This window comes from Dermochelys coriacea, chromosome 22 (assembly GCF_009764565.3).
Source record: "Dermochelys coriacea isolate rDerCor1 chromosome 22, rDerCor1.pri.v4, whole genome shotgun sequence".
In the NCBI taxonomy this organism is placed as follows: Eukaryota; Metazoa; Chordata; order Testudines; family Dermochelyidae; genus Dermochelys; species Dermochelys coriacea.
Genome location: NC_050089.1, coordinates 12599516 through 12626231, shown reverse-complemented (window position 1 = coordinate 12626231; position 26716 = coordinate 12599516). Strand labels below are relative to the sequence as shown.

Below are 26716 nucleotides of genomic sequence, written 5' to 3'. Positions count from 1 at the left end.
CATCTACGAGCTGCGCTAGCTCGGTTTCCTAGAGGTGGGGCGGGGGCCGTAAAGCTCGCCGGCGACAGCACAGCTGTGAAACAGGAGAGGGGACATTGACATTGTTGGACTCTCTATTCCCTGGAGAGGAGTCTGAAATGCAAACGGAGGAGAGCCAGAGCTCTCCCGGCTGGGCGGAGCGGCTGACCTGAGGCTTTAATGGAGGCTCAGCGCTGTGTGAAAGACACACACAGAGACACATCAGAACGCAAACACACCGCATACCACACAGAGGCACAGTGCTGTATAACACCCGGCGACACTTTTCAGGGTTACCCGAGGGGCCTGGGGTGAATTAGGACCACCTGCTCCCAGGAAGGGGGGCACTGTCTGTGCCCACCAGGGGAAACCACTGGTGCTGTGCTCTGGGCTCCACCAGCCCTGCTCTCTCCCAAGGCAAGCAAGCAATTTACACCCCGCTTTGTTATGCTCCAGTGGCCTGGCCCTTCTGGTCACCCCCAGGGTACAGTGAGCTACCTCCTCCAGGGAAGCAGTGCCCCCCACGTCACTGGTTTCACCTCAGCCCATCACTCTCTTTAGCACAAGGCACTCAGACATGTCTATGGTAAAACCAAACAAGTCTATTTCACAGTGTGTCAGAGCTTCAAATACAAGCAAGTGTAAGGGTTTGGAAATACAAGGTTACAGGTAAAAATATACAAAGTGCAATCGATAGCCTGTACTTCTTAGTGAGTTATTTTCCCATCTAATAAGGTATTTCTCACCCAATGGTCAGTCCTTGCAGTAGTTGCCCACGGGCAATCCACCTTTCATGAGCCACTCCTGCTGCCAGCGTCTCCTCCATAATGAGCAACATCCTCTGCCCTGTCTTCTTCCTTTGTACAGTTACAGACTACTGTTCCCTAGCCCAGGAGGATCCCCTGTTCTCTTGGGGGTCTTTTGTCTTTGTAAAGGCTCAAGCTTGCATCTGGTCCAGCCTCTAAACACAAGATGTGGGCTGGCTCCACAGATGTTGATTGTTTGGAACACAGTGTCCCACTTAACATAGCTCTGGAATCGTTTCCCCATACGAGCATTGCCATGTTATTGCGAGATCAGCTAGTTCCTAGCTTTGGGGAGAGACCACATGTGACCCCCTTTGGTGAACTACTGAGAAGATGGTTGGACACAGGAACACACCTGCCTGGGCATGTTTGTGTCACACAAATCCAGAACCCATTTCACACACAGCAACATGCACAGAGAAAAACAACAGACCCAACACTGTGTAAACACACATCAACACAATAGACAAACACTACATGCACATTACTGTAAGACATCAACACAAAAAACACAATTCCGCACACACACAGTAGCCTATAACAAACACACACAATTTAAGACACCGAGCAGCACAACACACAGCAACGCCAACACGCATGCAATGGAAAGCGCTTGGTGACTTCTAGCCAGGAGTGAGTGTGCAGTTTCTGGGCAGCGTTATCCGTTTTTAATCAGTGCCTTTCCTTCCTGTGGGTTTTGCAGCCATTAGACATTAAGCTCTTGCAGAAGTTTATAGGCTGGAGTCTTTACTGCAGATCAAAAGCTGGCTCCCTTCCATACATCACAGAGCAGCAGCCACCCCAGCCCTCCTGGACACATTTGATGAAGAGGGTAGGACTGCTTGTTAGAGTGAGCAGATACATCGCAATCACTGGCCCCCCAAGCTGCTCTATGGAGGTAGCACATAGAGGGAAGGGAGGAGAGAGGGCAGAAGGCGTGCTCAGCAGTTGTCTCTTCTCTCAAGGTAGCAAAGGAATCTCATGATCCAGGCTAGCCCAAGACAGCTGGGCAGACATGAAGCCGTAGAGGTGAGGATAAAATGGGGGGAGATCAGGTCTCCATGAAGGGGCTGGGGATGGAGGGATATCCCCCAGACACTAGGCAAAGGAGAATGTCACAAAGGAAAAGCAGAGAGCTGGCGCAGCCCGCCCCAACCAGAAGTCTGCTGGAGTGATACTTAAGGCGAGAATGCACTCAGAATGTGACAGACCTACAGACAGAGGGGTAGGCAGGGTGGCACAGAAGACCTATAGACAGAGAGGTGGGGCAGGGCTGCGCGGACAGACCTACAGACAGAGGGGTGGGGCAGGGTGGCGCGGACAGACCTACAGACAGAGGGGTGGGGCAGGGCGGCACGGACAGACCTACAGACAGAGGGGTGGGCCATGGCAGCGCGGACAGACCTACAGAGGAGTGGGGCAGGGTGGCACAGACAGACCTACAGACAGAGGGGTGGGGCAGGGCGGCTCAGACAGATCTACAGACAGAGGGGTGGGGCAGGGCGGCACTGACAGACAGACATTCTAGGAGACCAGTTCAGCTTGAATGCCCCAAATCCCTTGCCCACTATCACCATCCTGCTGCCCTTCCCTTGCTGCCTGCTTGAATTCACCTGTCAGGGTGAAAGCTGTCCCCATGTGGCTTGGCCATGCAGGTAACACATCTCAGAGGGACGTAGCTCCCTCAGTGATCTCCATGCCCCGCTCTGCGCTCAGGATGCCCCTGCAGCTGGCCTGTGACAACATATCCAGCCCCCAGGGCCCAGAGAGGAAGAGAAAAGAAAGGGAGCAAATGCAGCAGGAGAACCCCGCCTTGGGGGGCAGGCAGGTGAGGGGGGAGAGAGAGACTGTGGAGCCCTGTTGAGAATCTACCACCCCATGTGCCCTAGGATAGAGGAGGGTCCACCCCAGCCCCATGAATCACAGGGCACAGGTGTGTTGTGGGCCTCGCTCACAAACCCAGCAGCCAAGCCAAGCAGCTCCCACCATCAGCCAGAGCCGCTGAGAGAGGGCCAGGCATGGGCTGGGAACGTTCCAGCAGGATGCAGCCCAGCCCAGCAGTTCTGCACCCGCCAGCCCTGGGAGGGGGATTGGCTGCAGTGGCCAGTTCCAGGTGACGGGGGGGGGGGGACACACACTCAGCCGGTGAGCTCCTGGCCAACGGTTTGAATCCAGGCCAGGGCTAGGGCTGGGGCTGGCTGCTCCGTGGCAGATGCATCCTAGCCCAGGGTCAGAGGGGAAGCAGTTTGCACCTCCCCAGTTCAGTTGCTCCGGGGGTTGGTGCAGCCCCCGGTGTGGCCCAGGGCAGCCCAAGTTGTGGCTCTAGGTCGGTGCTCCCCCATGGGCATTCACAAGGGTGCACAATCTTGGGGCGCAGGAATGTCCTGGCCAGTTGTCCCCTCCCTCTTTGGGCCGGCTCATGCCCAACCTGTGCTGAGCCTTTTCTATACCTGGGTGCAGGCAGAGTTCCCTGTGCCAAGAAAATGCCCCTGGGAGGCCTGTATGCCAGGAGAACAGAGACCCTACCAGACAGATGACCCCATCACAACACCCCCTCCCATGCCCCCATGCTGGCAGGCTCAGCAGAGGGAGGTGAACAAGCAGGCTGTGGAGTCAGACCCCTCTCTCAGCCCTTCCCTATGTCAGTGAAGGTATGTATGGGGCAGGGCAGAGAGCTCACGCTGCCAACGGGAGACCTGCTCTGTGGACAGAAGAATTCCCGTGCCAGGACACCCTGTTGGGCTCCTTTCCCAGCAGTAGATTCCCTGGAGATAAACTCAAAGCAAGAGCATGAAGTGGCACTGAGCTCTCAGCCCCCGGGAAGCCCCCTGTCCAGCACAGCTGTCGCGGTGGCAAGAACAGTATGGCTGCATTACAGTGCTGTAGGAAAGGGAGGGCTCAGGCATTGCCCCGTCAGCTGGGGCTATGGAGCAAGGAGCCAGGACTGCCCAAACCATGGCATCCACCTCTGCATCTTGGGATCTTATCTAAGCCAGCTGCCCGCTTTGCTCCCCGCACTGCTCCCTCCTCCTGCTGCACCCCGGGCCCGCCCCGAGCTGCTGCACTCAGCCGGCCAACCTATCGGGCGCTCTAATGAAGCTAAAGCTAATTGAAACCCTTGGCATCCTCTCTGCTCAGCATGCAGCCATAACCCGCCACAGCCTTCCCGTCACAGGCAGCCAAGTAGTTACCGGACCAAGGTGCTCAGTTCCGCAGGGACTGAGCAAAGAGGCTGGTGCGAGTAGCAGGTAACGGAGCCGGAGACTGCAGCTTGCATCCTGGCTGGTTAAAATCCCCATCCCCCACTCAGCACTGCAGCCTCCTCCACCAGTCTCTGGGCTCTCCGTGGGAGTCTCGCTTGGGCCCCAGAGCAGCGACGGGTGGGGTTCAGATGTGCTGGGTTTCTGGATTCCGTGTGTGGTGCTAGGCTGCATCCAGGAGCCTTCCTGCCCATTGAAAACAAAGCTGCTTAGCTGTGGGGAAGCCATGCCATCAACTGGGGATATAAAAACCGGCCAGGAGATTGGCTTGGCCCTATAGACCCTGTACAGACCTCGGCCCACATTCTGCGATGAAATGCAGTCCCTTGGCATTGCAGCCCCCCTCCCCCTGGTTCTCGCTCCAATTCTTCCAGGTTTTCAGCATGTTTCTTGCTGGACACATCAAATTTAAAACCAGTGAGAGGTGCCAGCGCCTGGGGCCGCACCGTGCATTCCTGGCCCCGGTGGTCATGCTGGCCTGTAACCATCTCGCTTCAAAGGGAACAGAGCTAGGAAGATTCTTGGGTCTCTCACCTCCATAAAGACCATCAGTTCCCACGGGCAACAGGACTCTTTCTTTCTTTGTGCTGTGCTGCCATGTTCCACCCCAGAGCTGGCTGCATCTCGATGCTGGGAAGAGAGCCACAGAAACAAAAGATTATAAACATTTGCTGAGTAACCTTTCCAGCACAAGGGCAGGAGGATGTAGGCAGGCTGGGGATAATGCAGAAGGAGTGGACGAGGGAGAATAGAGGACGAAGAACGGACAGACAGGAGGAAAGAGAGGAATGGCAGGGGATGAAGGGTCCATGGTGCACTCTCCCTGGAGCGGCACTGGAAGGGCCCTGTGCTGAGCTGCGGTCACTGGAATACACACAGTGGTTCCCTTTAGAAGCCAGACAACTGCTCCTCACACTTGGGTTTGCATCATCACCAGCTCCTGGGTTTGCTCATCTCGACGATTGTGAGCAGAGACAATGGCGGCATTTAACTGGGGAGAGAGATTCCCCCTGTTCCATGCCTTCCACTTGGCCAATCACCCACCCATGCCTCGGCTCAGTCCCCTGATGCCTGCCTCATGAGAGGCAGCCTTGGCCTCCCCTCCCAATCCCCTGCTCTGCCCCACAGATGTCCCCTCCTCCCAAGGGCACATTGGGCTGTGCTGGGAGGGAGAGGGATATTCCTTTCTGCCCTATGCAACAATCGGCATGCCCTGAAGCATGATATCTGATTACCTGGATAGTCTGGAGCACCGCAGAGGTTAGTGAACATAATTACTTGTAGCCTGAACAATTATGACACTTAAAAGATTCTGTATTCAGATGCAACATGCACTTGTCACAGCTAAAAGGTTCTTTTTCTAGGTGGTTACTTCAAGTTAATTGAGAAGATGAAATGGGGTGAAACACACCCAGAAACTGTATTTAATACAGACAACTACAATTGAAATCATAGGCAAGGCTCAATAGCCATGCTGATGAGAATAGGATAAGCACAGTGTAGCAGTTTCCTGAATTGTTCATACTTTTACAACTTATGGAGACTGCTGGAAACAGAGATGGAAGGGAAAATAAGTGGAGCCCATCAGAAAGGAGTTCCTGATTCAGTTTAAACCATCTGGGAAACCAGACGAACCCAAAGAAATGGGAACCATATTTGATTCTTTACCCTGATTATAGTTGTTGGGATTTTCCCCCACCTCTTTCCACTTGACTTCCCAAGAACTCAGCTTGATTCCAGATTGTCACTCAGGGTATCTTTTTTTGACATCCAGCAACACTGCACTGAATTGATCTGACTCAAACGCAGGGGGATGGATGCAAAGTACATCACAGCTCCAAGTAAACCCAGATACCCTCTTCCTTTATGTACATTTACACACCTCATTGCATTTACTAGCCATCGCATCATACCTTTTACGATTGGCTTGGGTACGTAGCAGGGACCAAGGCCTGTACTGCTAGCTCTGTCCACAGACTGTCTGTGATGGTCTCCCTTGTTTTCTAGTTCCTAGTCAACCATTCCCTGGGTGGTTTCCTTCTTACAACTGCCTCAGATGTTGTCTTTCGAGCCTACTGACCTATTTACATAATTTGTTTAGCACAAAAGTCCAATTTCCAATCTGCTGATTCATTGACCTCCCTAATCCTATCGTCCAAAGGATGAGGCTTCCGCCCTCATGTGTTAATGACTCACGTCAGGCCAGGCCTCAGCTACAAAAAGGCCATTAGTTGCCCTGATCCATATACAGCCTTTCGGGTTTCCATGACTAAGCATCAAGCGCTGAGATTCATGATTTACGTCACTTCTTTCTTAACCATTCCTACATGTAAGCACAGCCTAACCGTGCAGAGACGGCATAGCAACCTTGTTGCAAAAGCCGCCCCTCCCAGCCCCCGCTTTGCAGAATCCTGCGGTGTACTATTCCCGTTTGTCTCTCAAATGAAAATGCAAAATAGCTGATCTTTGGTTATCGCCTTAGGCCAACGGTGCTCAGCCTTTAGCCTAACTACACCCATAAAGCCTTCACCGAATAGAACAGGCCTTTAACTACAGCAAGCTGAATAACCCTTTGACTTGTGTTCGCTTGCTTGCCCCCCATGCATGTTCCAAGCTCATTAGCAACACACCCATCAGTCTTATGCTCTGATAATGGCATCTGACCTCTAGCAAGCATACAATTACCCAGAAGACAGGGTCATAAAATCAGGTGGGGAATGGCGGGGGGTCAACATACTTGTCTAGCTGCCTCTGCTCTGCGGTTCTGAATCCCACCAGCCAGCCACATGCACCATTGCCTCCCTTACCACTTTGCCGGACACCCCCTTTGCTGCAGCGGGACTTAGAAGCTACTTATTCCCTTGGTGATTCTTCCTGCTAAATAACTACCAGTGTCTAGGCCCTAAGGGAGTCTTTCAAAGTGATTGCATTGCAGATGCTGGGCCAGAGTCCTCAGCTGGTGGCGCTATGCTGATGTTCAAGGACAACTGCATTTACACTGGGTAACGGAGAGCAGACTCTGGGGCCTGACTTCTGCCCCTTGCTAAGAAGCCCATTCCCCGTGGTCACTAGCCTCTCCTTAAAATCCTTCTAAGGTAGCTTCTCTTTGCATTTTAAACCTATGCACCCGAGTTCTGCCCACAGCAATAAACCCGACCAGTGGAGAGCTGGGAATATAACCCTGGTCTCCTGATTCCCACCCCAGTGCCTATCCGGTAGGCCACACTGCCTCTCTGCAAACAGCTCAGCATTTGCTAGTACACCTACTTCAAACAGGCTGCTGTTGGGGAACGTTAAGAGCCATCACAGCACATAACCAGCCCATGGCATCAGACCACATCCTCCGCTGGTGTAAATGACATCAATGGGGTCGCACCAATTTATACCAGCTGAAGATCTGACCCCACATGTGGCTCCTGATTCTGCTCATGTCAGCCTTATCCGGGAGTAACTCCAGGAGCCTGAACAGAGCTACTCCTGATTTACATCAGTACAGCCGAGGGTGTGTCTACATTGGGTCTGGGGTTGTCATTTCCAGCTCAAGGAGATGTACCTGCACCGCACCAGCTCTGGTTGAACTAGCACATTAAAAATAGAAGGGTAGCCGTAGCAGCACAAGCGGTGGGATGGGTTGGCCGCCTCGAATGGGGGCCTAGGGTCTTGGCCGGGTCTGTGATCGGGATGGCTAGCCCCTCTAGCCTCTTGAGCTACACTTTTATTTTTAGCCTGCTAGCTTGATCACTGCTAGCCTAGATATGTCTCCTCCAGCTGGAATGGCCCTCCTTAGCTGCAGGGTAGAGCCTTCAATCAGGGCCTGGATCTCTGTGCGGGAAGACCCTGATGCCCTGAGTCCTTGCCTGACACTGCAATCCTTCTGCAGCCCATGAATGTGGCTGTTCTTCAGAGTGCTCTAATGAACGAGCCCGCTTGGCCCATGTCTCATTAACAGGCAGCTAATAAAATTTTCTGCGTGGCATCACAATGAAAGCTAAGTGCCAGGCAGATTCTGCTCAGGCAGGCAGTAACCACAGATTCATTATTTTAATGTATTCACTTGCAGCGCTAGGACAGATAAATACCTGGCTAGGGCTTGCGGGGAGCGGAGGAAACACTCCCTCAAGGGCCCAATCCTTCTCTGGCTGGCATTGGTGAGGCCCGATTGCCCAATGCCTCACACCTTGGGGAGTTCGTCCCATCAATTCCGGGCTCACTGAGGGAATCACTGGGTGAAGTCCTCCAGCCTGTGTTATGCAGGCCAGACTAGCTGACCCGGGTGGTCCCTTCTGGCCTTAAAAATCTATGAAGCCTTTCCATCTCTGCAAAGTGAGTAGAGACCAAGACCAGGTGGTATTCACCCAAGAGTTCTGAAGGAACTCAAACATGCAATTGCAGAATTATTGACTGTTGTATGTAACCTATTGCTTAAATCAGCTTCTGTACCAGATGACTGGAGGATAGCTAATGTGTTACCAATTTTTGAAAAAGGTTCCAGAGGTTATCCTGGCAATTACAGACTGATAAGCCTAACTTCAGTACCAGGCAAACAGGTTGAAACTATAGTAAAGAACAGAATTCCCTGACACATAGATGAACACAATTTGTTGGGGAAGAGTCAACAGGCCTTTTGTAAATGAAAATCATGCCTCACCAATCTATTAGAATTCTTTGAGGGGGTCAACAAACATGTGGACATGGTTGGTCCAGTGGACATAGTGTACTCGGACTTTCAGAAAGCCCTTGGCAAGGTTACACATTCAAAGCTCTTAACAAAGTAAGCAGTCATGGGATAAGAGGGAAGGTTCTTTCATGGGTTCTGGTCTCCCATGTTTAAGAAGGATGAATTCAAACTGGAACAGGTATGGAGAAGGGCTACTAGGATGAACTGAGGAATGGAAAATCTATCTTATGAAAGGTGACTCAAAGAGCTTGGCTTATTTAGCCTAACCAAAAGAAGGCTGAGCGGAGATATGATTGCTCTCTATAAGTATATCAGAGGGATAAATACCAGGGAGGGAGAGAAATTATTTAAGCTCAGTACCAATATGAACACAAGTACAAATGGATATAAACTGGCCATCAGGAAGTTTAGACTTGAAATTAGATGAAGGTTTCTAACCATCAGATGAGTGAAATTCTGGAACAGCCTTCCAAGGGGAGCAGTGGGGGTAAAAGACATATCTGGCTTCAAGACGAAGCTTGATAAGTTTATGGAGGGGATGGTATGATGGGATAGCCTAATTTTGGCAATTAATTGATTAACTAATTTGACTAATTAACTAACAAATAATAACTAATAATTAACTAACAAATTAACTAATTTGACTATTAGTGGTAAATATGCCCAATGGCCTGTGATGGGATATTAGATGGGGTGGGATCTGAATTACTACAGAGAATTCTTTCCTGCGTGTCTGGCTGGTCAGTCTTGCCCACATGCTCAGGGTTTAGCTGATCGCCATATTTGGGGTTGGGAAGGAATTTTCCTCCAGGGCAGATTGGCAGAGGCCTTGGGGGTTCTTCACCTTCCTCTGCAGCGTGGGGCATGTGTCATTTGCTGGAGGATTCTCTGCACCCTGAAGTCTTTAAACCACAATTTGAGGACTTCAGTAGCTCAGACAGGGTTAGGGGTTTGTTACAGGAATGGGTGGGTGAGATTCTGTGGCCTGCATTGTGCAGGAGGTCAGACTAGACGACCATAATGGTCCCTTGTGACCTTAAAGTCTATGATTCTTTGGGTCAGTAACTGGTTAAAAGATAGGAAACAAAGGGTAGGCATAAATTGTCAGTTTTCACGGTGGAAAGAGGTAAATAGCGGGGTCCACCAAGGATCTGCACTGGGACCTGTGCAATTCAACATATTCATGAATGATCTGGGAAAAGGGGTAAACACTGAGGTGGCAAAGTTTGCAGATTATGCAAAATTACTCAAGATAATTAAGTCCAAAGCAGACTGCAAAGAGTTACAAAGGGATCTCACAAAACTGGATGATTGGGCAACAAAATGGCAGCTGAAATTCAATGCTGAATTGTAAATGCAAAGTCATGCACATTGGAAAACATAATCCCAACCATGCATACAAAATGATGGGATCTAAATTAGCTGTTACCATTCAAGAAAAATCTTGGAGTCCTTGTGGATAGTGCTGTGAAAACAGCTACTCAATGTGCAGCAGCAGGCAAAAAAACAAACAGAATGTTAGGAACCATTTGGAAAGGGTTAGATAATAAAACAGAAAATATCAGAATACCACTATATAAATCCTTGGTACGCCTACACCTCGAATACTGTGTGCAGTTCTGGTCACTCTACCCCAGAAAAGATATTTGAGAATTGGAGAAAATGCAGAGAAGGGGAACGAAAATGATTAAGGATATGGAACAGCTTCATCTGAGGAGAGATTAAAAAGAGTGGGGCTGCTCAGCTTGGAAGAGACAGGACTGGGGGTGGGGAATATGACAGAGGTCTGTGAAATCGTGACGGGGGTGGAGCAAGTGACTAAGAAAGGGTTATTTACTCCTTCACATAACACATGAACCAGGGGTCACTCCATGAGATTAATAGGCACCAGGTTTAAAACAAACCGAAGGAAGTATTTTGTCACACAGTGCACAGTCAACCTGTGGAACTCATTGCCAAGGGATGTTGTGAACGGCAGAAGTATATCTGGGCTCAAAAAGGAATTAGATAAGTTAATGGTGGATAGGGCCCATCAATGTCTATTAGCCAAGACAGTCAGGGAAGCAACCCTATGCTCTGGGTGTCCCTAAACCTCTGACTAATAGAAGCTGGGACTGGATGACTGAATAATTGTCGTGTTCTGTTTCCTCCCTCTGAAGAATCTGGCATCGGCAACTGTTGGAAGACAGGATACTGGGCTAGAGGGACCACAAGTCTGACTCACCATGGCCATTCGTATGTTCTTATGTTAATACCCAAAGAATCCCACTCATTACTATAACCATACAGCATAAAAGCTACCAACAAAATAATTGCTCTTACACTAAAAGGTAACATAATCAAGACTGTGAGTTTGTCACGGAGGTCACGGATTCCGGAACTTTCCGTGATATCTGTGACTTCTACAGCGGTTGGTGCGGCTGGCCGGGGGGCAGCTCAAGCAGCCCCTGGGCCAGCTGCACCGGCCGCTGCTGGGGAAGTCTCAGGCCACCGTGCTCCCCTCCTACAGCAGCAACAGGAGTTTAGGTGTGGGAGGCGGCTCAGGGCTGTGGGTTGGGGCACGGGAGTGGGTGAGGGTTGGTTCTGGGCAGCGCTTACTGGTGACATATCCCTCCCTCGGCTCCTAGGTGGAGGCGTGGCCAGGCGGCACTGCACGCTACCTTTGCCCATAGGCACTCCCCCCGCAGCTCCCACTGGCCGCGATTCCCAGCCAATGGGAGCTTCAGAGTCAGCCCTCAGGGCAGAGGCAGCGTGCGGAGCCATGTCTGGCTGTGCCTCCTCGTAGGAGCTGAGGGAGGGAGGGACATGTCGCTGCTTCCGGGAGCTGTGCAGAGCCAGGTAGGGAGCCTGCCAGCCCCACCAACCCCTCCAGGCTTTGTCAAGCCTGACCTTAAAAATTTCTAAGGAAGGAGATTCCACCACCTCCCTAGGTAACGCATTCCAGTGTTTCACCACCCTCCTAGTGAAAAAGTTTTTCCTAATATCCAACCTAAACCTAATATCTCCCACTGCAACTTGAGACCATTACTCCTTGTTCTGTCATCTGCTACCACTGAGAACAGTCTAGATCCATCCTCTTTGGAACCCCCTTTCAGGTAGTTGAAAGCAGCTATCAAATCCCCCCTCATTCTTCTCTTCTGCAGACTAAACAATTCCAGTTCCCTCAGCCTCTCCCCATAAGTCATGTGTTCCAGTCCCCTTAATCATTTTTGTTGCCCTCCACTGGACGTTTTCCAATTTTTCCACACCCTTCTTGTAGTGTGGGGCCCAAATCTGGACACAGGACTCCAGATGAGGCCACACCAATGTCAAATAGAGGGGAACGATCACGTCCCTCGATCTGCTGGCAATGCCCCTACTTATACAGCCCAAAATGCCTCTGGCCTTCTTGGCAACAACGGCACACTGTTGACTCATATCCAGCTTCTTGTCCACTGTAACCTCTAGGTCCTTTTCTGCAGAACTGCTGCTGAGCCATTCGGTCCCTAGTCTGTAGCGGTGCCTGGGATTCTTCCGTCCTAAGTGCATCATAATAATTTACAGCCTCTATTAAGCCATGGAAAACAAAACCAGAAGAAAACAGTCAGTGGAGCACATCAGGAGATTGGCCACAGTCCCGGCAAAATGTTATTCTAGACTTAGATGCACACAAGGAAGCAAGGAAATTCCAAATCTTTTCTACCCTTGGGCTGTCTGGCCAACCCAGACATAGGCAACACCTGCCTGTCTTTTTCACTACGGATAATTCCGGCTAACTATATTTATGCTTCTAATACCTAAGCAATTTGTCTGCAGTGTTGTTGTAGCGGCGCTGGTCCCAGGATATTCGAGAGATAAGATGGGTGAGGGAATATCTTTTACTGAACCTGTATGGTGTGAGGCTTTTTTCTTTAGTAAGCAGCAGCAGCAGCCATGAGCTAAGAAGCAGAAAGTCACAGCCTCACATTCCATCTACATTATATAAAAAACAATGTCATATCAGGCTGTTAAGAAGGCGCTCCTGTCCTAATAGGACCCACCATCACCAGATAAGTAAGTACTCCTTTTCTTTTTGCAGATAAGTAAGGCATCTCTTTAAGATGTTTAAAGAAAACTTTGCTTGATAGCATTCTCTCTGCCAAGGAACCACTTAACAGTTGTGATTGTGAAATCTATGACAGGTTTCAGAGTAGCAGCCGTGTTAGTCTGTATTCGCAAAAAGAAAAGGAGTACTTGTGGCACCTTAGAGACTAACAAATTTATTAGAGCATAAGCTTTCGTGAGCTACAGCTCACTTCATCGGATGCATTTGGTGGAAAAAACAGAGGAGAGATTTATATACACACACACAGAGAACATGAAACAATGGGTTTATCATACACACTGTAAGGAGAGTGGTCACTTAAGATAAGCCATCACCAGCAGGGGGGGGGGGGGGAAAGGAGGAAAACCTTTCATGGTGACAAGCAAGTTAGGAAGAAGAAAAGGAGTACTTGTGGCACCTTAGAGACTAACAAATTTATTAGAGCATAAGCTTTCGTGAGCTACAGCTCACTTCATCGGATGCGTAGCTCACGAAAGCTTATGCTCTAATAAATTTGTTAGTCTCTAAGGTGCCACAAGTACTCCTTTTCTTTTTGCGAATACAGACTAACAGGGCTGCTACTCTGAAGCAAGGTAGGCTAATTCCAGCAGTTAACAAGAATATCAGAGGAACAGTGGGGGGTGGGGTGGGAGGGAGAAATACCATGGGGAAATAGTTTTACTTTGTGTAATGACTCATCCATTCCCAGTCTCTATTCAAGCCTAAGTTAATTGTATCCAGTTTGCAAATTAATTCCAATTCAGCAGTCTCTCGTTGGAGTCTGTTTTTGAAGCTTTTTTGTTGAAGTATAGCCACTCTTAGGTCTGTGATCGAGTGACCAGAGAGATTGAAGTGTTCTCCAACTGGTTTTTGAATGTTATAATTCTTGACGTCTGATTTGTGTCCATTCATTCTTTTACGTAGAGACTGTCCAGTTTGGCCAATGTACATGGCAGAGGGGCATTGCTGGCACATGATGGCATATATCACATTGGTAGATGCGCAGGTGAACGAGCCTCTGATAGTGTGGCTGATGTGATTAGGCCCTATGATGGTGTCCCCTGAATAGATATGTGGACAGAGTTGGCAACGGGCTTTGTTGCAAGGATAGGTTCCTGGGTTAGTGGTTCTGTTGTGTGGTGTGTGGTTGCTGGTGAGTATTTGCTTCAGATTGGGGGGCTGTCTGTAAGCAAGGACTGGTCTGTCTCCCAAGATCTGTGAGAGTGATGGGTCGTCCTTCAGGATAGGTTGTAGATCCTTGATGATGCGTTGGAGAGGTTTTAGTTGGGGGCTGAAGGTGATGGCTAGTGGCGTTCTGTTGTTTTCTTTGTTGGGCCTGTCCAAACAACAGAACGCCACTAGCCATCACCTTCAGCCCCCAACTAAAACCTCTCCAACGCATCATCAAGGATCTACAACCTATCCTGAAGGACGACCCATCACTCTCACAGATCTTGGGAGACAGACCAGTCCTTGCTTACAGACAGCCCCCCAATCTGAAGCAAATACTCACCAGCAACCACACACCACACAACAGAACCACTAACCCAGGAACCTATCCTTGCAACAAAGCCCGTTGCCAACTCTGTCCACATATCTATTCAGGGGACACCATCATAGGGCCTAATCACATCAGCCACACTATCAGAGGCTCGTTCACCTGCGCATCTACCAATGTGATAGATGCCATCATGTGCCAGCAATGCCCCTCTGCCATGTACATTGGCCAAACTGGACAGTCTCTACGTAAAAGAATGAATGGACATAAATCAGACGTCAAGAATTATAACATTCAAAAACCAGTTGGAGAACACTTCAATCTCTCTGGTCACTCGATCACAGATCTTAGAGTGGCTATACTTCAACAAAAAAGCTTCAAAAACAGACTCCAACGAGAGACTGCTGAATTGGAATTAATTTGCAAACTGGATACAATTAACTTAGGCTTGAATAGAGACTGGGAATGGATGAGTCATTACACAAAGTAAAACTATTTCCCCATGGTATTTCTCCCTCCCCCCCTCCCACTGTTCCTCTGATATTCTTGTTAACTGCTGGAATTAGCCTACCTTGCTTGTCACCATGAAAGGTTTTCCTCCTTTCCCCCCCCTGCTGCTGGTGATGGCTTATCTTAAGTGATCACTCTCCTTACAGTGTGTATGATAAACCCATTGTTTCATGTTCTCTGTGTGTGTGTATATAAATCTCTCCTCTGTTTTTTCCACCAAATGCATCCGATGAAGTGAGCTGTAGCTCACGAAAGCTTATGCTCTAATAAATTTGTTAGTCTCTAAGGTGCCACAAGTACTCCTTTTCTTTTTGTGAAATCTATACGTCTATTGTTTTGCCTTTATGGTCCCCCACTTCTCCACTGTTTATCCACATGGTTTCTGTCTGCTTCTTTAATTGTTTCTGCCTGTTGCATAACTATTTTTTTCGAGATTTAAATAAACTAAGGGGTGGGATATGATTGGTTAAAGAATTGTTTCGTTATGGGCTAGGATGGGTGAAAAATATTGGGGTGTAGGACTTTAGTTTAAAATGACTGGTGAAGGTACAGCTAAGCAGGACACAAGTTTCACTATACAAACTGGGGTCCAAAAGGAATCTAACCCCAGTACGCAGCCCAAGACCGGAGCTGTCAGACCTCAACACCCTGCCAATCACACCATGCAGGAAACTGGAGCCTTGGACGACCTGATCCTGACTGGCCACCAGGAAAAGTTCATCTGCCTTGTTGGGAGTGGTGAGCATTGTATGCTTAGCGTATGTGTTTTGTTTTGGTGACTGTTAATAAATAGAGGTTAAGGATACAACTGTGTAAGGCTCTTTCAGTGGTAAAAGGCCCTAGAAAACCTCAGAAGATTATGCCCTGAGCCCTAGGAACTGCGTATGGGTAGGTGCCGTTTGCCTGGAGCCCTAGGAACTTGGAAAGGGTAGGGGTGCCTAAATTAACCAGGTTAAGCCTTGAGCCTATGGAAGGTTAAGGTATCATGCCCTAGCATGTGTGGGTAAGAGACCAACTTCTCTGGGTGAGAGAGAAAACTTCCGAGCTTACACGGAGCTCTTCTTCAGGTCTGATCAGCCCAACACGAAAACAAAAAGTGGAACCAACTCCAACTATGCCACAACCCACAGAACACCACGCCTGGAAGAAACCGTGGCACCAGTGCTTACCACATGGACGCTACACGACACCTGGACACCAGCAACCAGACCTGAAGCAGAGCTCTGTGTACCTCGAAAGCGTGTCTCTCTCATCAGCAGAAGTTGATCCAATAAAATTACCTCCCTCACCTTGTCTAAGTAACTTGTGTCAAACCATTTTTTTTATATTTATAATTTTAAATTAATGCTTTCAAATACAGCAATGATCCCAGATCCCTCACAATTTTGTAGTTAATCGTATGTGTCCATGAGGTCTAACTGCCTAGTAACAAGACTGCAAAAAGGTGCCAGCACCTTGCGTCAAAACAAATGTTAAAAGCCCGTGGTGTCCTGTTAACAGAACAAATAACTGAGTACAAGCTATCATGGGAAGGCAAAAAAAAAAAAAAAGTGACCCAGAAGCACACCTACTTTTCATCAGATATGCTAAGCACAAACAACTGTCTGTTAGGATGATACGAGTAATATGAAGTTCTCTGAATGTGTGTGTGTGTGTGTGTGTGTGTGTATTTTCCTTACTTGCCCCCGTGCATGTTCCAAGTTCCGAAGCTATAATACCTTCTAGAAGTATTACCCTTTGGCAGTGTTAATACCCACCAAAATGGGCCTAGCTATGCCAGCGGTTTAGGAAAGGGTCAGCAAGGTGTAAGATACAGCAGTCGAGCACCGTTCGGGCCCAGTGTGACTATGGAACGGGGTCATGGGATTCCTAAAGCACCTATCCCATAGCGCTCAGCTCTGGTGCAGGGAGCAGAGACTTGGGAACCTGGATCCACAAGGCCCAGGGGGCAGCAGAATAGCCCTCGGGGGGACTCTAGTAACTGCAGTGGAGCGAGGCTGATTTACACCAGCTGCTGGCAGGAAGGATCTGTGGGGTGGAGATGATCTGCTATTGCTCAGGGCTCCGGGGCCAGGGAGGATGTGCTGTGTCAGGGCTGGCAAAGCTGCAGGCTGCCTCACTCAGCTGTTATTTTTCTAAGCTCTGGCTGGCATCTGGTGGCGACCAAGGAGCCCGCAGCACTGTGTCTCAGGCAGCCAAAGGACTCCTTGGTTTCCTGCGGTGTGCCCTGGAAAGCTCCCAGCCTCCGCTCGGGAGAGAATGGGTCCAGAGACCACAACCTATGCTGGAGGTTTGGGACGTGGCTCTGAATTAAAAAGCTTCTCGCCCTCCATGTAGGGGCTGGAGGGTTTAGCTCACCCTGACCTGGGCATGAGGCAGTGGCTGGCAGGGCCCGGGAAGGAGAGAACTGCTGCCAGCACGAAGGGGCTCATCAGCGAGGCAAGGCTGACACCCAGTGCACAGTTCTTGGAACAGCAGGACAGCTCTGCTGACGGGGGGGGGGGGGAAAGAGGGGGGATATGAGCAACCATGCAACAGCACTGAGGCCAGCATGCCCCCATGGCCTACCCAGAGCCACCTCGGTTTAACCAAGGGAGCTATTATAAACCAGCCAGGCTAAACCAGAGCAAAAGGCCATGTGGACACTCCGATTTCAGTTTAAACCAGCCATATTTCAATGCAGCCTAAATTAATTAGGTTTCAGAGTAGCAGCCGTGTTAGTCTGTATTCGCAAAAAGAAAAGGAGTACTTGTGGCACCTTAGAGACTAACAAATTTATTAGCGCATAAGCTTTCGTGAGCTACTGTAGCTCACGAAAGCTTATGCTCTAATAAATTTGTTAGTCTCTAAGGTGCCACAAGTACTCCTTTTTTTTAAATTAATTAGAAATCACTAGCCCGGCTCCAAGCCTCCACATGGGTTTAAAAACAAAGTCAAACATTTGGTTAAAAAACAAACAGAAGTCACAACCAGTGCGATTCCCTCCTGTAGGCAGGGGCACAGAGAGAATCCAGCGAGGGAGTGGAGGGCAGGGAGTCCAGCTGCCCCAGACAGGGGCAGATGGCTCCCTCCTTATCTCACGCACCCCCTAAATGAATCGGAGGGCATTTCACTCATGCTTTCACTGCCACCCCAGAGCCACTCCCACCTGCACAGGATCAATTTTCCCAATCTGAAGCCACTATTAGTCATAGTATTACTGTAGGATCCCCAGTCACGGACCAGAGCCCCACGGTGCTAGGTGCTGTACAAACAAACAGAACAAAATCACAGTCCCTGCTCCAAGGAGCTTAGAAGCTAAAGGAATATCCATACTGGAGCTGGGAGAGGCAATTGCAACTCAACAAGATATACCCATGCCAACTTGAGCTCAACTCCCCCCAAATCATGACAGTGGCCTAAACACCATGAGATTATTTATTATTTTTATTTATTGTTATTTTTTTCTTTTCTTTGCTTCTGGCTTTGGAGACTTTAATGGGGGGGGTCACATTTTTCAGCTTTTCCTCTGAAACCCCAAGGGCAAGATCTATCTACTTGAAATGAAAGCTGAAACTCACAATCCCCTGACTCCTGGAGCTGGAGCTGGAAGCAAAAATACCCACAAATATCATCAGACTCATGCTTAGAAGTTAACCACACTTCATCTGCCAGTGACAAACACCCTCCAAATCCCCAAAACATCTCCCACCTCATGCTTTAGAATTATGTCTTCTCCTCTGACTCCATCATAAATCCTCTGCCCTGACAGGGCGACCCCTCCCCCAAAATGAACACACCCCAGCATATCTCTTGCAGATTCTCCAAGTGTGCAGCCACTTGGTTTTGAACATGACGGACACATCCAGATGTTCAGCCTCCTTTTCCCGGCATCTGGGCTGAGGTCTATCGCTTGGGTCCAGGCGAAGAGAAGCTATCTACAGCCAAGAAGATTTGTAACTGCCCCACCTCAGGGAGCCTTGTGAGCTCCATCCCACAATGCAGCACCCAAATGGTTCTGCCAGGAACATGGCCCATGTCATGGCTTCCTGCAGCTGCCTCCCCAGCTGGGACCCACACAGAAGCTCCCCATGCCCAGAGACCACAGAGTGCCAAGGGGGGAACTCATGAGGGCCGTGGGCAGGCACGAAAGAGTAGGAGGTGGCAGGACTCCTCCCAGTCTTTCTCCCCATCTGTGCAGTCACACATAGACTCATAGGACTGGCAGGGACCTCGAGAGGTTGTCGAGTCCAGTCCCCTGAACTCAAGGCAGGACCAAATCTTATCTAGACCATCCCTGACAGGTGTTTGTTCAACCTGCTCTTAAAAATCTCAAATGGCGGAGGTTCTACAACCTCCCTGGGTGATTTATTCCAGTGCTTAACCACCCTGACAGTTAGGAAGTTTTTTCGTAACATCCAACCTAAACCTTTCCTGCAATTTAAGTCCATTGCTTCTTGTTCTATCCTCAGAGGTTAAGAAGAACAACTTTTCTCCCTCCTCCTTGTAACAACCTTTTATGTACTTGAAAACTGTTATCCTGTCCCCTCTCAAGTCTTCTCTTCTCCATACTAAACACTCCCCTTTTTTTGTAATCTTCCCTCATAGGTCATGTTTTCTAGACTTTTCATCATTTTTGTTGCTCTTCTCTGGGCTTTCTCCAATTTGTCCACATCGTTCCTGAAATGTGGCACCCAGAACTGGACACAATACTCCAGTTGAGGCCTAATCAGCACAGAGTTGAGCAGAAGAGTTACTTCTCGTGTCTTGTTTATAGTATTCCTGCTAATACATCCCAGAAGGATGTTCGCTTGTTTTGCAACGCTGGTACATTGTTAACTCATATTTAGCTTGTGATCTTTGATCAACATGTTCCTCAATGCACTTAGCAGCAGCAGGGTAAATTCAGTCTGGCTGGGGCTTTTCCCTGTTGTGCCCTGCATCCACACATGCTCCTGTGGGGCATGAGGCAAGCTTCTATTACAGCACCGGGCCCCTTTCACGTCTGCACATGGCTTCTGAAGGCGTAGCCCAATCAGACCATGCTAGCAATAGGGAGTGTGCGTGGGCCATACCAAAGGCAAAACCATCTGCAAAACAAGACTGGAAATAAATCAGGAAAAGCTTCATTTCACGAACCCAAGGTTTGCAAACGGGAACTAACTGAAAGTCCAATAATTACTGCAAACTGCCTGTAATATCCTCTCCCCTCATCACGTGGTGGCTGCGGGATCACTCTCTTCATTCTCCTTAATGCTTAATTGATTTGGCTGCTGAGCCACAAAGGGAGAATTGAAACCAGCCTTGTCCAAGAGGAGTTGGAGGCAGCAGCTCTGCAAATGAGATGGGACTTTATCAGGAGGAGCCCAGCTCCCTGGAGAGCTCCCCACATCTGCCCAGCTGGTGCAGGGAGAGCCCCTCTGCTGTTTGCCAGATTTCAGCACTAGGTCTTGCTCATGGTGACCTTGCTTTGTGGGGTGCGGTGGAGAGCCCCAGGACTGGATTCTGCTTCCAAATCCTAGCCCTGCTGATGCAATCCATAGGTATGTTTTGCCCCATCAGGGACAGTTGGGGTCATGGGTTGGACTAGAGGCCCTGGCTCCCATCGAGGGTCCTGCCTGCCCCACAGCAGCCATTGCATCCACTCAGCTCCCTCCACCCGAGGTGCAGAGGCTGAGGCCAGCTGCTTCCAATGAAGTCACGGATGTTGGGGGCTTGACTTTCAGTGCCATGGGCCTGATTCCCAACCAGGCCAACCCCCACCCCCCCCAGCCTCCCATTGACATCAGATGGCTCAAACTGGGCTGCCCCAAGCCACCTGCTGGGTCACACTGGCCCAGCGTCTTGCTGGATGGTAAATATAGTGCAGAGGGGAAACAAACCAAACCTGTCACCCCTCGCAGAAATTCTCTCACCTGCTCTGCCTGGCTGTTGGGGAGCCTGTCTCTCCTTCCCCAACACCCAGCTTATCTGCAGAGACGATCCCAAGGCGCTCCGATAGCGTCCTCATTCAGGCCAGGACCCTCGTCTAACACCCTCCCCTCCTCTCTCTCCCTCCTATCCTGTTCATTCAACTCCCTTCTGATCCCACTGTCCAATCTGGCTGCTGGTGCGAGCCCCTTCTCCTCCACAGGGCCGGACGAGCGCAGAGCAGCTCCCCAGCATCTCTATGCTCACCGACTCTCCCTCCGCTCAGATCTCGTCTCTCCCTGCCCTAGCCTCTGCCTCTCACCTGCTCTCTCCCTCTGCTCTTGTGCTGCTGTGCAAAGCGCTGAGAGATAGGAGCAAGGAGCCAGCTGCATTGCCTGGCCCCAGCTGGGCCATCCAATGGGCCCCTCTGCTAGATCTGGGGTGCCCCACAAGACCCTTCTTTTCCAGATTGGACTCCTATTGCGAGTGCCTCATACTTTGCCATGTCCAGCGTATGGCACCCAAAATCAGAGGCCATCTTGGAAGAGGTGGATGGGCATGGCTCGGGGATCCAGGCCCCTTTGCTATTCAACCTCTGCTCCCCAGAGCGTTGGGGCTCACACTCTGGTTCCTGCCATTGGTGCAGACAGGCAAAGCTGCTATTTGCACTGGCGCAGTTCACCCCGGTTTCAAACAGGGCTAAGCTACTCCAGTGCAGACAGCGGATTCCAGCAGACTGCCCTGTTCACACCAGGGCTTTGGCACAGTCGTGCTAGTGACCCCAGGGGCTGGAATCCGGAGCGGAGACACAGCCAGAGGCTTGCAGAGAAGAGTCTGAGACCCTGAAGACATTCCCCCCACCCCTGAATGTTTATCATTCTTTCACTGAGCCACAAGACCAAGATGAGAGAGGGGGGTTACATACAGGAAGAGCAGCTGGTTGTACCCACACCCCCAGATGCTCCCCCGCAGCACGTGGAAAGTATTAGCTAAGAACAATGAACTGCCACTGCATACAGACACCGTAATCACAAGTAAAGACTGAGACTGGATCCCTTCACTGCAGAAACAAAGGCCTCCTTTGCCGAAGTCAAACGTAAGCTGCTGGAGTTGTTTGGGTGGGGCCAGACACTAGAAGGACCCATGACCACATGGACTGAGCCAATGTATCACACCCAAACCACTGCTCTCTCGTGCCTGGAACGGCCGACTTGCTCGAGGACCTAACGCAAACACTGGGGCTGGGGACAGAGCTTGTCACCGCCAGGCTTTGGAAGCAGAGGGTCAGAGGTAGAGCTGAGCTACTCATTGATTTTTCAGCTGAGTGGCTGAACCAAAACCATTCAAATTCAATGAATTGTTTTTGTTTTGTTTTGGGTGTTTTTACCCTTTGATGGTTTGTTTCTTTTTTCAAACAAATCTAGCTAAGTTTTGAAACAAAAATTCGTTTCAGAACAAAGGAAATCACAACAATTTAAAAATGGCCAACGGAAACATTTCAACATTTTCAGAAGTTGTTCTTATTTTTTTTCCCCAGCTGAAATGATTCACCACATTCCACACCAGTTCACAAACCCTTCTGATCAACTTGAAAGTGCATTTTCTGGTGAATAAACGACTTGTCTGAAAAATGCCGGCTGCTCTAGTCTGGAGTTCTTTGCTGGCATGATGCTGGCTGGGTTTAGTGCATCATAAATGACCCCAGCAAAACATGTGCAGCCAGTGAACGCCCACAAACACCCAAAGGTCACGCCTCCAAGGCAGACCTCGGGGGCTTTGTAAGCTCATGTCAAGATCTAGCATGCAAGGAAGTTCTCAGCTAGACCCCATTTAACTCAAAGAGCTCCCCTGTTTCTGCTGCCTCTTCCACCTTCTCATGGAGGAGAGATCCCCACAAACACCTTGGGAAAGACACCTCAGGGCAGCTATAGTAAGGCAGCCCCATCTGGGGCATTTTCCTGCGGCAGGCCACAGCACAGCAGATGCACCTGCCTCGGTTTCCCTTCTTCCGCCCAGGAAAGGAACAGAGTCTCTCAGTGTCTGATACACAGCCCTCCTCTGGGTGTAATTTATTCCTGCACACCAGTGCAGTCACTCCCCCAAACCCTTGTGGAATAGCCATTCTCGACAACGCCCCAGTCAACACATAAAAGGCAAAACAGTTTTTCCATTCCCCTCTTCAGGGCAACACCTCTAGCTCACCCACCTGGGAGTCAATAGCCGTGTTTCTTTCCCAGTTTCTTCAGCCCTGAATCCAGGATCCTGCTCTCCAGACCTTCCTGAAAGTGACCCACCTTCTCCTGACTCCTACCACAGCCCCAAGTCCTGTCTCCTGCCAGAGGGCTTCCCAGCATCCTACCCAAGCTCAGGGCACATCCCTCCACAGGCCACCCTCTTGCTTCCAGGCTCAGCACCCCCAGAGCAAGCTGCACCTTCTTCTTTTGGCTAAGGATCACTGCCTGAGCCTTCCCCACGTTAGGGTCCAGTTTCGGTCAGTTCTCACCAGGGTCTGTTCCAGCTCTTCTCAGAACTCAGCTGCCCCCCACCGGGTCTCCTGGAGCTCTCTCCCATGCCGCTGCTAAGGTGCATACCCAAAGTTAGCCAGCTGTTCAGCCAGCAGCCCACAGAGGGTAGCATTGCCTTGCACTGAAACACACCTAGAGCCGGGCTGGTGCTGCAGTCAACATGAGCTTGGGAAAAGCAGAGAGACAGGCAGGGCTGTCCGGGCCCTTATAGGGCCCTTGTCAGGGAGGGCGGGCCCCAAAATTTAGGGCTTGGCAGAGCTGTGTCGTGCTTTTACATTCAATGCAAACTCGGCTCTCTTTGGAATGGCCCCTGCACCCACGCTGGTTGATACTCATCTCCTCTCCAGGACCCTGCTGTTCCCAGGACACAGAGCTGCCTTGTCTAGTATGAGGGTCTGTCTACACTGCACACTAAACCCAGGCTCTGACTTAGGTCTGAGCCCAAGCCCCCCTTCTATCCGTGTACTAATCAGTCTGACTCAGGTCAGCAAGCACTCAGGACCTGGATCCTAGTGTAACCCACACACCTTCTGTGTATGGTGTTCTGTCCCCTCTAGTGGCACCAAGACCATTTAGAGAGCAATTAATGAGTCTACTCTATAGTCTTAGCTCATGCACTAAACTCCAGAAGTCCCAGGTTTGATCCTGATGACCAGGGTCTGTCAGTGTTATACTAGGACCCTGCTAGGAGGGTGGGTCAGCGTCTGAGTCCCGCAGTGACTCAGGTCCAAACCCTCATTTTGCAATGTGGACTCAGCTCAAGCTGCAGAGCTGAGTTTGAAGGTCTCCGTAGTGCAGCCTGGCAGTGTTAGCACAGCTGTGAGACCCAGGTTCAGCAATTGGAAGGCCAGGTTTACAAAGCAGGGTGGATGCTCAACCACAAGGCTTGGAAACAGAGAGTCCACAAAGACCTGGTCCCAAAGACATGGGTTTACAGTACAGTGGAGCCATGCCCAGCCTGGTCCCCAGACCAAACCTGACTCCAGCCCTGAGTTATGGGAGGAATGTGGATCAGAATGAAGGGAGGCTGGAACCCCCACCTCCAGCCCCAGACACCACCTCCCCAGCCAGCTGGCTCCAAATTGGGGGCTCAGTCCCAGCTCAGTTCCTACCGAGCAGCTTCAGCAGAAACATCTTGCAGCCACATGGCTGGAGACCGATGAGCTGCATTAAATTGCTGCAAGAGCTGCATGCACAGATCAACGAGACATATCACATCCCCACTTGCTGCCGACTACGAGGGGCTGCTTGACACGGTGCTGCTGGTTTTCAACTGCCTGTGAGGTGCTATGGTCCCTTCTTTGCCCCTGGCTGCTTGAGACCCAGGGAGCTGCTTATCTCAACACACCACAGAGGCTGGAGGAATAACCTACTAAAGGGAACAGAGGAAAGAGAATGGGTAGGGTGGGACTTGCCACTGGAATGAGAAACCCGTGTCCCCGCTCCGGGGAATTATAGACCAGTCAGCCTAACATGGATACCTGGGAAAATACTGGAATAAATTATTAAACAATCAGTTTCCAAGCACCTGGAGGATAATAGTTTTATAAGGTATAGCCAGTATGGATTTTTCAAGAATAAATCACGCCAAACTGCCCTAATTTCCTTCTTTGATAGGGTTACTGTCTTAGTGGGTATGGGGAAAGCAAGAAACATGATATATATTTATATTAATAAGGCTTTTGACACAGTCTCACATGACATTCTCATAGGCAAACTAGGGAAATGGGGTCTAGATGAAATTATTATAAGCTAGGTGCACAACCGATTTAAAGACCATATTCAAAGAGTAGTTATCAATGGTTCACTGTTAAACTGGGAGGGCATATCTAGCGGGTCCCGCAGGGCTAGGTCCTGGTTGTGGTACTAGTCAATATTTCCACTAATGCTTGAATAATGGAGTGGAGAGTATGCTTATAAAATGTGCAGATTACACCATGCTGGGAAAGGCAAGCACTTTGGAGGATGGGATTAGAATTCAAAATAACTTTGACAAATTGGACAATGGGTTTGAAATCAACAAGATGAAATTTCAGTAAAGACAAGTGCAAAGTACTTCATTTAGGAAGTTAAAAATCAAATGCGCAGTAACTGGCTAGGTGGTCATACTGCTGAAAAGGATCTAGGGGTTAGTGGATCACAAACTGAAAATGAGTCAACAATGTGATGCAGTTGCAAAAAAGGCCAGCATCATTCTGGAGTGTGTTAACAGGAGTGTCATGTGTAAGACACTGGAGGTCACTGTCCCACTCTGCTCAGCACTGGTGTAGCCTCAGCTGGCGTGCTGGGTCCAGTTGTGAGCACCACACTTTAGGAAAGATGTGGACAAATTGGAGAGAGTCCAGAGGAAAGTAACAAAGAGGATAAAAGGTTTAGAAAACCTGACTCATGAGGAAAGGTTTAACTGAGCACGTTTAGTCTTGAGACTAGAAGACTGAGGAGGGACCTGATAACAGTCTTCCAATATGTTAAGGGCTGTCACAAAGAGGAAAGAGATCAATTGTCCTCCAGTGTCCATTGAAGGTAGGGCAAGAAGTAATGGGCTTAATCTGCATCAAGGGAAATTTAGGTTAGATATTAGGGAAAAAAAAACTTTATAACGATAGTTAAGCTCCGGAATAGGCTTCCAAGAAAGGCTGTGGAGTCCCCATCAGGGGAGGTTTTTAAGAACGGGTTAGACAATCACCTGTCAGGGATGGTCTAAGGTTTGGCCCTGGCTCAGCACAGGGGGCTGGACTTGATGACCTCTGGAAGTCCCTTCCAGCCTGACATCTCTATGAATCTATAATCCCAGCGAGGGTAGGGATAGGCCAGAGAGTGGAGAGGGATGTGCGGGGTGGGGGTGAGGGAAATGCTCACAGATGGATGGGGAGAATCTGGGTGTCAAGCTGCAGGGCGGGTGTGTGGGATGAGGAGATGCAGGGTGTATGTGACAATGTGAGGGGTGAGGAGGTCTGGGGTGCAGAGAGGGTGGTGCGGATGCATGAGAATGCACACATGCACAGCTGCCAATTCTCAAGATTTTATCATGAGTCTCACACTATTTGGTGCTTTTCTTAAAGCCCCAGCTCCTGGAGTCAGGTTTTTGAGAGAACCACAGATTTAACTTAGAGAAAAAGAGCAAGTGTCTTGCGCTCCTGGCTGCAGAGACGAAGCTGGAAAATGTGACCCCCAACGGCTGAAAAACCAGTGAGCAAGTCAGAAGACCCCAGTTTAAAAAAAAATCTCCTCCTTTTGAAGCCAAGCTCCTGATTTGTTGTGAAGTAGGGATTGGCAGCAGCAGCAATGAGAGATCTGGGTCTGGGCCCACTTGGTTGGGGGCACGCAGGTGAGACAGCACAGAGCTGAGGAGTCATGAGTGCGGAACAGTAGCCAGGGCGATTGGGGCAGGAGTAGGAGGGAAAAAGGGAACAGTGCTGCAGGACACTGGAGAGCTGGACCATGAAGATAATAGGTGTCTGGCCTACAC

General features: G+C 49.8%; 1 long non-coding RNA gene across 1 annotated transcript; it reads right to left on the bottom strand.

Moving 5' to 3' along the window:
- Positions 1 to 600: 600 nt before the first annotated feature.
- LOC119846670 lies at positions 601 to 23406 on the bottom strand. The gene is made up of 3 exons (XR_005289937.1): positions 23226 to 23406; positions 4619 to 4714; positions 601 to 4270 (listed from the first exon to the last, which is right to left on the bottom strand). It is a non-coding gene; the product is annotated as an uncharacterized LOC119846670 (long non-coding RNA).
- Positions 23407 to 26716: the final 3310 nt, after the last annotated feature.